Source organism: Papaver somniferum, unplaced genomic scaffold (assembly GCF_003573695.1).
Source record: "Papaver somniferum cultivar HN1 unplaced genomic scaffold, ASM357369v1 unplaced-scaffold_150, whole genome shotgun sequence".
NCBI classification, from domain to species: Eukaryota; Viridiplantae; Streptophyta; class Magnoliopsida; order Ranunculales; family Papaveraceae; genus Papaver; species Papaver somniferum.
Window position 1 is genome coordinate 2,359,169 of NW_020624377.1, and position 11,574 is coordinate 2,370,742.

Consider the following 11,574-nt stretch of genomic DNA (forward strand, 5'->3'; position numbering starts at 1 on the left):
TTGCAGGTTGTAGACCTAGTGTTATTGTTGTTTGGTAGAGTACTATTGTAGCTTGATGATAATCTCTTTGGAAGCCTGCTGCTACTGCAAATGCAGGTAAACCTTAGTTTGTATTTGTAGTTGAAATTCAAAGTTTGCTTAAGAATGATTGTATAATTTGAAGTTTGATAGAAATTCAAATGTTAATGGATTATAGTTGAAATGAAGCCCTGGAAGGGAGGATTAGTTGCTTAGCTTGAGCTTAGCTTAGCTTAGTGTGTTGATTCTTGTGACACACCATTATGGTGCGGCTCAGGTTTTGGCCTATGCAGTGGCTCAGGTTTGAACCCCTGTGTGACTGAAGTTATTCAGTCTGACTCCGATTAGTTACTGTCCGACTCTAGCTGACTGAGTCAAGCCTGTGCTGACTCATTGATCCCGGTTTGTTATCTGAGTTGACTCAGTGGATCTTGACCGATTTGTCTACCCTGGACTTCACCTTGACTGGACGTGGACTATTAGTTGAAACCCTTTGACCGTTAGTGACTGTAAGATTGACCCAGTTGGGCCAGGCCTTGTGCTAATGGGCCGAGTCTAGTGTACTTGGGCTTAGACCTAGTATTTCTATTTTGACTATTCGGACCCCTTATGGTGTGGATTAGCTTTTACATTCTTCTACAGAACTGTAGATAATCATAAAACTTAGTTAATGGACTATAAACCCAATCTAATTGAATTAGTAAATCTTTGGGTATTCAAGAGATGGATAATGAAGTTGTGTAGAATCATAGTCGGGCTTAGAACCAATAGTTCACTTAGCCTATAACTTGAGATTGAATGAGATTATGTTATGAACCTTGTGTGAGCCTTTTGGCTAAATTCTTAGAGTTCTTGTATGATAACAGTTAGTCTATTAACAACGATTGATTCAAAGGATGAACCAGTGGATCGTGGATCTCGAGGTAGGCGTGACTTGTCATCAAAAAAAGATGTGGGAATGTATTTGACTCTTTAGTAATCATTTATGTTTTCTTTTACAAAAGTTTATGTTTAACAATTCATGTATTGTTGGTTTATGCATTCCATGCTTTATTTAAATTGCTTTACAATTATTCTGTTGATTCTTTGAATCTTTCCATGGACTGGAAAGGACTTGTAATGTTTGTTATAATATGGATTGTTATGGGAAATAAGGATTTCCACTTGTGGTATATAGGATACGCTCCTTCGCATTTATATCTAGTGCTTTTATGAGTAATCGGAGTGGAAGTGGGCTTCAATATTAGTAATCGGAGTGGAAGTGGGCTTCAATATTAGATTATACATTGTTTGTAGAAGGAGTTTGTCCATATACATGTTTGTTTATTTCAGTGACTTGGTCACTGTTTAATGCTTCGGAAAACATGTAATGTTTTTCAAATCTTGCCTATGATTACTTAGAAGTTAAATGTTAATTATTCCCACTTTCAGTTTCAGAGACAGACCAGAGTTGCACAGCGAAAGCTCCGAGAAGTTGACTTCTTTAGTTGGCTATAATCTGATATGCTTATTATGTTGTATATTCTTTTTGTACAACAAATGACTATTGTGTATCATCCAATACCTTCTTCTCTTAACTGTATGATGATAAGATCATCTTCTTTTCTTTCTTTCGTATCATCCAATACCCGTGGAAACAACAACAACTTCATCTTTAAATTTCAGTAATGTCATAAATACAATACCTTCATCGTTCATCAAATTCATGGCAGCAGCAATTTTAAACTAACTCGTAGCAGCACCTGGCAATCATCGAGGCACAACATCACCTGCTCGCAACTTTTTTATCTGCAACCACGATCTTCCTAGTTTCTCCTTGTTTATCTCAAGCATCTAATGCTAAAAACTCGAACCAACCTACAATCTTTTTTCTTCTTTATAAAAATCTTGACTATTGGTGAGAAACACACACATGAACACGGCTCGACAGAAGTCTTGGATATAAGTTTAGGGCTACGGCAGCAAACAAAACTTTTATCATAACCAGAATTTTCTGCAACGAACCTCCTTTTTTTTTTACTCTTGAAACCCTAAAAACACCAACGCAGCAAACTCATGAGAACTTCGCACAAAAAACTTCTCCAACTCTTTCTCCTTCTCCTCTCACCTTGCTCTGATACCAAATGTAGGATCAAGCAAGAGAGAGGAGAGCACACGTGAAGCAAATAAACGATTACATTGATAATCAGTTTGGTGTACATTCTCTCATGGCTTAACAACCTACTTATAGTTTCCAAACTTGACAATCATTCAAAGTACTTTCCTAACAAAAACAAACTCTAAATAAATCACACTTCTAGAAACATAAAGTAACTCTAAATATAGTAAAACTCTAAAACAAGCAATCGGCACAACTTTCTCTTCTAGTTAACTCGAATTTCCAAATATCGCACAGTGTGTCAACAACGTACGTTGATCCAACTTGACTGCGTCAACTGTAGCAGTTGATCCATTCGGACTGGATCAACATCATATGTTGATCCACGAACCAAATCACCATATCTTGGTTTAACTTCCAACACCAATGCCGACAATTACTCTATAATTCTTCAATTTGACCTAATTTTTGACTTGAAAGTTAAACAAATCAATCACAACACTAGGAAAATCAATGGACGAAGAAATTTTCGAAATCGTCGACTAATTGACGATCAAATGAAGAAGTTATGGAAGAAGAGAATAAGAAGAGGAGCAGTCGGTTTGAAGGGAATGGGGATGCCAACTTAAAATGATTTATATTTTTTTAGTTTTTATTAGGGTGTTGACATTTCACCACATAAAAAGATTCACCTTAGTGAAAATCTAGCTCCATGTAACCATGAGTATCCCCAATTTGTGAGAGTATCCCTAATTATGGGTTTAAAATAAAGCCAAATTTTGTCTATCTTATCTGATGTTGGGCCAGCATAAGGTTGGTTTAAAATCTATACCATAGTAATTTTAAGCCGTGTTTTACCCAAGAACTGGTTACGGATGGAATCGACTTACCCACCGACCTCATAGTTGATACGTAGATAGTGAACCATGAGTTTTATTGAACTACAAAACTATTACATGTGGGTGGATAGTACTTATAGAGTCATTTTTAATAATGTAGTTAAGAAAATATTGAATTTTCTTTTCCCAGATTGTTATTGAACGAAAGCTTGATTGACTTCCATCCGCCGCGAAATCAGCCAGAGAATTTGATGTTGGGTACCCTTAATTTCCTATATTTGTGCTGGATAGCTTAATATAGTATTCAATCCAATGCTTTATTTCAGTGATCATTCTTAATATATACCATGGTAGTTCAGTGAGAGAGCTTATCAAATGAATGAGATTTTATAAATCAGTCTCCAAAAATACTTTTGGCCATATCTCTCTATCGTAGTTTTAGATGCCATTAGCCTGGCCCAGATTTAAGTTGTTAAATTGATTTTATAATGGTTGTGCTAGAGCCATCACAGTTGTCGTCTCTGAATCCCTAAGAATGAAACTTACAACTGCCACTATTCTTTGGAATCCCATCTAAAAGGGTGGGATTTTTTTCCCTTGGATCGAAACGGGGACGGAACGTTTCTGAATATCTCAATCTTTAGTTTTCACAGGTAGCACATAAGCTTTAACAAGCTTGATAATAATATCAGGGAGCGCTATAAACCTATAACCACTAGTTTATACATGTAGGAATAAAAATAGTAAATTAATTAGTTAGACATAATACATAAATATGTAAAACAAAAGATGGATCGAAAAAAGATTTGAACAAGCTAATAAATCAAAACTAGCAGTTCGTTAAAAGCTAGAATACGGCTGTCACGGTAGGGAGGGCTAACCGAAGAAGGAAAAAATCACCGCTGATTGCATAACCAAATTAGTAGACTCATAAACCAAAATACGACAGTATAAATTGTTATGTATCCTTTGTGGTGGCTCCATAATTCGTTATGAATCTTTTTTTGGGAATGATATTTTTAAGCATATACTCTCTCTGTTTCATAAAAAGAGATACTTCCATAGTTTCATTTTTTTCCTAAAAAAGACCAAATTAAAAGAGTAAAAATATTTCTTGAAAAGGAAAAGTATCAGTTTTTCTGAAACGAAATGTGAAAGTATTAGTTTGTGTATAAACCAAAATATGGTGGCATAATGTGTTATGCATCCTTTGTGGTGGTTTGCATAAAGTATATATATTTATTTTTGAAAATTGTGCGTAAAATGATAAATACCTCCTGATGGGTCAGAAAACCGACTTTGTTTTACCGCAAGTGCAGGGTGTCGAAATTGTAGACAACAACAAATGTGGTTCGTTCCCTCAAGGAGTGTGAAAATACCTCTAACTAATACAAATCAAAGAAAATAAATATATAGGATAATCTAAGCTATGACTCAAATTACTATGGGCAAAAGAAATATCAGAGATGACCAACATGTTAGGGATTCGGGAATTCCATTGCAAAGTTGAATTTATACGTATCCTATCAAAAAAGTCTCATATTTCTCATATATGGTAGCAACACATCGCATCATACACGGAGGGTTTATCAATAAAAACCGCAATTATAATTGTCAAAAGATATGTTTGGTCTCGACTTAAAATTAGATATTCGAAGCACTAAATATACATGACATAGATAGTCAATGAATAATCATAGGAAAATAATCAATCAAGTCTATAGTATAGGTCAAACCCATACAATGAATTTGTTTAGCATCAAACGACGAGATATACTTGGCATAAACATATGAAGGAGTTATAAATCAAACTCATAAATTGAGACACTCAAACATCATTAGGCATAAATCTGACTTTGTTTTAGAACACAAAATAAACTAACATCTACAAGTTCATCCTGTCGCCCTAACATGGAAAACTAGCCAGCCATAGCAAGAGAAAACAATAAACAGCAAACCCTATTCATGGCCCTGTTGCCTCCTCCCTCTTCTTTCTTCGGTTTCGTTCTCTTTTAACATTTCTTCGAACCTCTTGTTCACAGACATGGCGGCAACATAAGTTGCTACTTCTTCGTTCTCTCAATTCCTCATCTGTGGTTTCTCGATCTCACACAATAGAAATGGTTGCAGCTGCTCGAAATGATCTCAGATCCAAGAGAAGATGGTTTTCTTCTGGTTGCATAAAGAAAGAATGAAATATGGTGGGGAGATGGACACGTCACCCTTACCTCTTAAGCACCTGCCTTAGCTACTAGCAGAATCAATGTGCAATTCCCTTGTAGACTTCTTTGGTTCACCGCCCGTGAAATAACACAGCCAGGAAAGTGGATCGAGTAGTGAGCAGCATGGGCATACTAGGCAGACCACCAATGACCCGATCTCTTTTGGTTCTTTGAGTCTCCAACTCAAATATAGCTTCTAATTAAGCTATTTATCTTCCGAGTGAAAAGAATTTCTTGTAACTCCTATAAAAGCTCTAAAATATAATTATTAGCGAACTGAAGAGACCTAGCTAGTATAAATGTAGGTATAAAAGTGCCGCACTTGCGTGCTTATCAAATTCCCCCACACTTACATTTTGCTAGTCTCGAGCAAAAAAAGAAAAATTTATATCCGCTACACAACTGGATATGGAGAGGCGTCTGCTAAACAACGAGACGGAACCACTAAACATTGGTGGAGAAGTGTCTGCTAAACAGAAAGACGAATCCACTAAATAGTGAAAGACAAAGGTCTGCTAAACAGAAAGACAGATAATCAGAAAGATCCTCCCAACAGCTGGTCATGTCATGCAAAAGAAAAAATTTAAGACCCGCTCAACAACTGGTCATTTTTTTTTTAAATTCATAAAGAAATTGAATGTCTACCACAAATCTTTATATACTTAACGACTCCCCCACACTTAAACATTACATTGTCCTCAATGTAATTGAGTCATCCAACATAGAGTTAAGATGAGAAATTCTAAAATGTGATATGCAAGAGGCAAACAAAAATAGAAGATAGAGTAAAGGGAACAAAACTGATGGGTTGACTCCCACAAAGCGAATGATGTCTTTTCCCTGCTTTTACGTGCATCAAGTAATCTCAAACAAAGTGGATAATGATGCATAACCGCAACCTGCCAGCATATGTGTAAAGCCTAAAAAGCTGGGGATCAACCCAACACACAAGCTCAGTTGCAACTATGAACCTGCAAACACTATAAACACCCAAAAAGATAAGTGAATCCATAAATAACTCACTCCCATAAACAATAAGTTCAGAATGTTTACCAATTTTGATTCCCAGTGGAGACTCCCAATTGGGTTTCAGATTAGGAGGGAGCAATGCATTAGCAATAGAGCTGGCAAACAAGCCAAAACCCGCGAGTTAACCCGTGCCCGGCCCGTGAAAACCCGAACCCGGCTCGGCTGGTTCCAAAACAAGCCGGGTTCGGGTTGGAGAAATGTCGGCTTGTGAGTAAACGGGTTAACCCGTCCCGGCCCGTGAACCCGCGGGTACAACCCGTAAACCCGTCTAAATTGCTTATAATAAGTTATATTTAATCATAACCGTCGGATTATCTAGGGCTAATCATATCCTTACGTTTAAGGTATAAAAAGGAAAGGCTAAACCTAAAACATCATTCTCTTTTTTTCTTCTGCCTCTTCTGCTCGTTCTCTTCTTCTGTGTTCTTCGGCTGGTGGAGAATTAGAAATGATAGTGAGAGATTGAGACCGAGAGTTGAGGGGAAAGGTTTCGTTGGTGTTAATAATAGTGTTACTGTCTTACTGATGTTAATTAAGTAAAAAGAAGATGATGAAGAAGTTGTGAATTAAAAAGGAAAAAAGTTGGGTTTTCTCTGTGGTTAAGATTGAGTTTGAAATTGAGGAAATATAGATCGAAGTATGGTTGTTGGTAGTGTTGTTGAGTCGAGAAATTGATTCCAACTCAAAAGGGGGAAGTAATTTAGAGAAGATAAATTAGAGTTATGTGAGTTGAGGATTGATTATCAAATTCCAGATGGGATTTAAGATCGTGAGATGTAGAAGAAAATAATTATTCTTATTTGAAGATTGATAGAAGATAATTATTGTAAACTCAGTATGAATTTAGAGTTAGGGTTTTATTATAAGAATCATTATGAATCTTTTCTTTGATTGCATGTTGTTCAACTGTGGTTGTTTTATCTAGTAGATTTATTAATAGTTTCTTATGCATTGAGATTGAGTTGAAATTCTTTACATACTTCTGCAGGCCAAAGAAGGTGATGGATCCGCAACACTTTCAATGGTCAGTAGATCATCCTTCCCGTTTGCATTCCTTTTTTATTTAATTTTTTCCGCCTTAATTATGACCTACGACAAATTGCAAAAATATGAGTTACTGGTGTGATCGAATTACTAGTAGTATTGTTGAATGAGGTATGCCTTTGTTTGTTGATAATTCTAATTGAAGTATATATGGTCCTGTGGATGTAATTGCAGTTATTGATGATAATTCTAATTGAAGTATATATTCTAATTGAAATTGATTTTCATCTCTGTTTTTATTTCTTTAAAGAGTGGAAGATGATTTGGTTAAATGGGATTGTTCTTGTTTGGAAAAATGAGAGAAATAGAGAGCTATTGATGGCAGTAAGAGTTGGTGACTAAAATGGCAAGGTTCGTGCTTGGAGGGTGGTTGAAAAATTGTCTCAACAAAATCCCTTGTGATTTGAAGGAGCTAATGCACAGATTCTTCTGCAACATTTTTGTAGTATGTTTTAACTGGCAGTACTCAGTTCTAGCCATCACGGGGGTTGAACATCTAAAATGGTATTGCACTCTGAATTTTATTATCTAGTTTTGTGACTAAATGGTGTCATTTCTTGTAAAGTTATCTACTAATTCTAAAAGGGGTTGGTGACTGATTCTTTTATGTTTCCCGACTAACTATTTTTTTTTTATTTTGTATATAAGTTGGCTCAACTGAGGGAAGAGTTGGTGTCCATCATTTGGATTTGGATGATTCTCAGCAAGAGAAAAACTTCACCTTCAAATGTATAGAATTCTTGTTGCGATTGAAGCAACGATGGGTTGAGCTGAAAATGGACTGATTAGATGTATGTTAGGTGTTATAGGGAAGGATTTGGAAGGATTTGTGTTTGCTTATTGTAATACTTGTGTTTGATCTTTGTAATTTGTCCTAAATTAACTTAATTAAAATTTGATTTGATTTTTAATCTAACAAGCCGGGTAACCCGTGAACCCGCAAGCTTTACCCGTTATGGGCACGGGTTGAAGAAATGACTACCCGTGAAGAATATCAACCCGCGGGTTTTGGCCCGTATTAACCCGAACCCGTATAACCCGTAACAAGCCAGCCCGGCCCGCCCGTTTGCCAGCTCTAATTAGCAATGTCAATAAGCACAAGGTCACATGACTTGGCAAAAGGAGCTAAGCAAACAATTCTTGGTTCTAATTTCTTATTATGAATTAACTGACCAGTATTCATATGTTTCACACTTATACAAGCATCTTGATAACTACTACTAGTCTCACGAAAAACTAGTTCATCAGGCTTGGCAAAACAAGATGAGCAAATATCTGATGATTTAGTTTTTGTTAACTCCTTACAACCTGCAAAGTTTTCAGACTTGTCTTCGAGATTCTCATTATAGCATTGAGTATTATCATTCACACCTTTTTTGGTTTCATCGGGTTTTTTTTTTTTGTGTTGAAGGAGTAACCTGTGTAATAGTAGGAAGGTTCCTATCTTGCACATTCTCCTTAGCATCACTAACATGATTATCAATGACTCGTCCACTTCTGGGAGTACTGACGGCCTGGACATGATGAGTTGGCTTAGCACCAGATGTGGTTACCTCAAAAGAACCTTTAGGGTGAGGCTATATTTGACTTGGGAACTTACCCTTGTCTCGCTCATTCAGTTGGCTGGCTAGCTCATATAGCTGTTGTTGTAAGTTCTCCATAGATCTTTGAGTAGCCTGCATAAACAAACTCATATTTTCTTCCAAACTAGGAATTCTTTAGTTAGTACAATCACTAGGAATAGAAGATGCATGCGTAATACACTCAACAAGATTGACTTTAGCATTTCTTTCTAACGACTCAACTCTTCGTGTCAAAACAGAAAACTTGGCCTCATAGTCGAATTCATTATCAACTCTGTGAACCCCTTCACTACTAGCTACTGATCTTATGGGTTCTCTAGCCTCCCACTCTTGGATTTTTCCATCTATTTCATGCAAAAATTTGTAACCTTCTTCGTCACTCTTATCAAGGAAATTCCCACCACAAATTGATTTTACCATAGTCACTGTTTCCTAATCTAATCCCTCATAAAGGATCAATATGAGCCTAGGAGTATCCAATCCATGGTGTGGACATTGTAACAAGAGATCATGAAACCTTTCTAAATAATCATGAAGAAATTCTCCTTCTTGTTGCGAAAAACTATATAGTTTTTGACGAATGACAGTAGTTTTATGCCTAGGAAAGAATTTATGCAAGAATATATTAATCATGTCATTCCAAGTACTAATTTATGAAACAGATAATGCATTCAACCAAGATTTTGCATTATCCTTCAAAGACAAAGGAAACAATCTAAGTTTAAGAAACTCATCAGGTAAGTCCTTGAACTTCATTGTACCACACAATTCAAAATCTCTAATGTGGTAGTAAGGATTTCCATTCTTGTCCGTAGAAATTAGGAAGTGCTTACTCTAATTTCATAGGTGGCTGTGGTGGTAGGCAAAGTAATATAAGAAAGTTGAGAGACTCTAGCAGGGTACATATAGTCTCTCAAATTTTTAACCGGAGGGTTCGAACCCTTATCATTTGTTCTCGTCATGTATAAAGGGTACTTTAACAAGACGAATAATTGTTTTCTATCCCAAATACTTGGTAGATCTTGCATATGCTAACAAATGCATAATTCAGTTCAAACTCACCTTGCAAAGCCTCGCGAGGATTTCAAATACTTACTTTTCTGCCTGTTTTGGAGAGATTTCAACTGTGTTATTCAAACTAAGGTACCTAAAGAAAGTTCAACAAACTTTGTAAAAAGAACTAAAAATAAAAGATAAAAAATAAACTATGTACAAAAAAATAAACTATATCAGTTAGAGAGTATTTTTCAACCACTCCCCGGCAGCGGCGCCAAAAACTTGATGGGTCGGAAAACCGACTTAGTTTTACCGCAAGTGCACCGTGTCGAAATTGTAGACAACAACAAATGTGGTTCGTTCCCTCAAGGAGTGTGAAAATACCTCTAACTGATATTAATCAAAGAAAATAAATATATAGGATAATCTAAGCTAAACGACTCAAATTACTATGGGCAAAAGAAATATCAGAGATGACCAACATGTTAGGGATTCGGGAATTCCATTGCAGAGTTGAATTTATATGTATCCTATCACAAAAGTCTCATATTTCTCATATATGGTAGCAATACATGAAAAGCGGGGGTCTAACAACCACATCCAATATTTCGATTAACAATCTGTATGGACTAACTCCAATTTACTTTTAAGAGAATCAACTAGACAGTCAGACTTAATCTTAATAAAAGTATATCAAAGAGTTATATCTCTCTTTCTCGATTCAATACTTACTCAAGCAAATAGAAATCTGCGATTCTAATTGAATACAAGAGAAATCACTTGAACGGTACCAAAGACCAATGTTCAAGTAACAATCAATTTCAATCAACAACCAAAGGTTGGATTTCCCAATTGGTTGATTCAATGCACAACCTGTGATATTTCAATTATATAACAAAATATAATGCGGAAAATAAATAAAGCATACACCAGAAGTTTTGTTAACGAGGAAACCGCAAATGCAGAAAAACCCCGGGACCTAGTCCAAATTGAAGACACACCGTATTAAGCCGCTACAGACACTAGACTACTACAAACTAACTTCGGTCTGGACTGTAGTTAAACCCCAATCAATCTCACACCGATCCAAGGTACCGTTGCGCTCCTACGTCTCTGATCCCAGCAGGATACTACACACTTGATTCCCTTAGCTGATCTCACCCACAACTAAGAGTTGTTATGACCCAAAGTCGAAGACTTTAATAAATAAATCTGTATCACATAGAAAAGGCTACGGTAATAGATAAACCCGTCGCCCACAGAATACCTACGAGTTTTTGTTCCGTCTTTTGATAAATCAAGGTGAACAAGAACCAATTGATAAACCAGACTTATATTCCCGAAGAACATCTCAGTATTATCAATCACCTCATAATAATATTAATCGACTAGCGAAAGAAGATATTGTGGAATCACAAACAATGAGACGAAGATGTTTTTGACTAATTTTATATCTTGCCTATCGGAGAAATCAATCTCAAGCCAATCTTACGATTGTACTTAATTAGTACGATAGAAACAGCAAGATCATATCACACAACTACAAGAAAAGTAGTATCGGTCTGGCTTCACAATCCCAATGAAGTCTTCAAGTCGTTAACCTACAGGGTCTCGATAGAAACCTATGGTTAAAGGAGAATCGACTCTAGCTAATACAACTAGTATCACATAGGAGGTGTGGGGATTAGGTTTCCCAGTTACTAGAGTTCTCCCTTATATAGTCTTCCAAATCAGGGTTTGCAATC

The 11,574-nt window shown here is 36.3% G+C and overlaps 1 long non-coding RNA gene across 1 annotated transcript; it reads left to right on the forward strand.

Moving 5' to 3' along the window:
- The first annotated feature begins 7,555 nt into the window (after nucleotides 1–7,555).
- On the forward strand, nucleotides 7,556–8,149 carry LOC113335952. Its single transcript, XR_003353555.1, has 2 exons — nucleotides 7,556–7,754; nucleotides 7,899–8,149. It is a non-coding gene; the product is annotated as an uncharacterized LOC113335952 (long non-coding RNA).
- The last annotated feature ends 3,425 nt before the right edge of the window (nucleotides 8,150–11,574 follow it).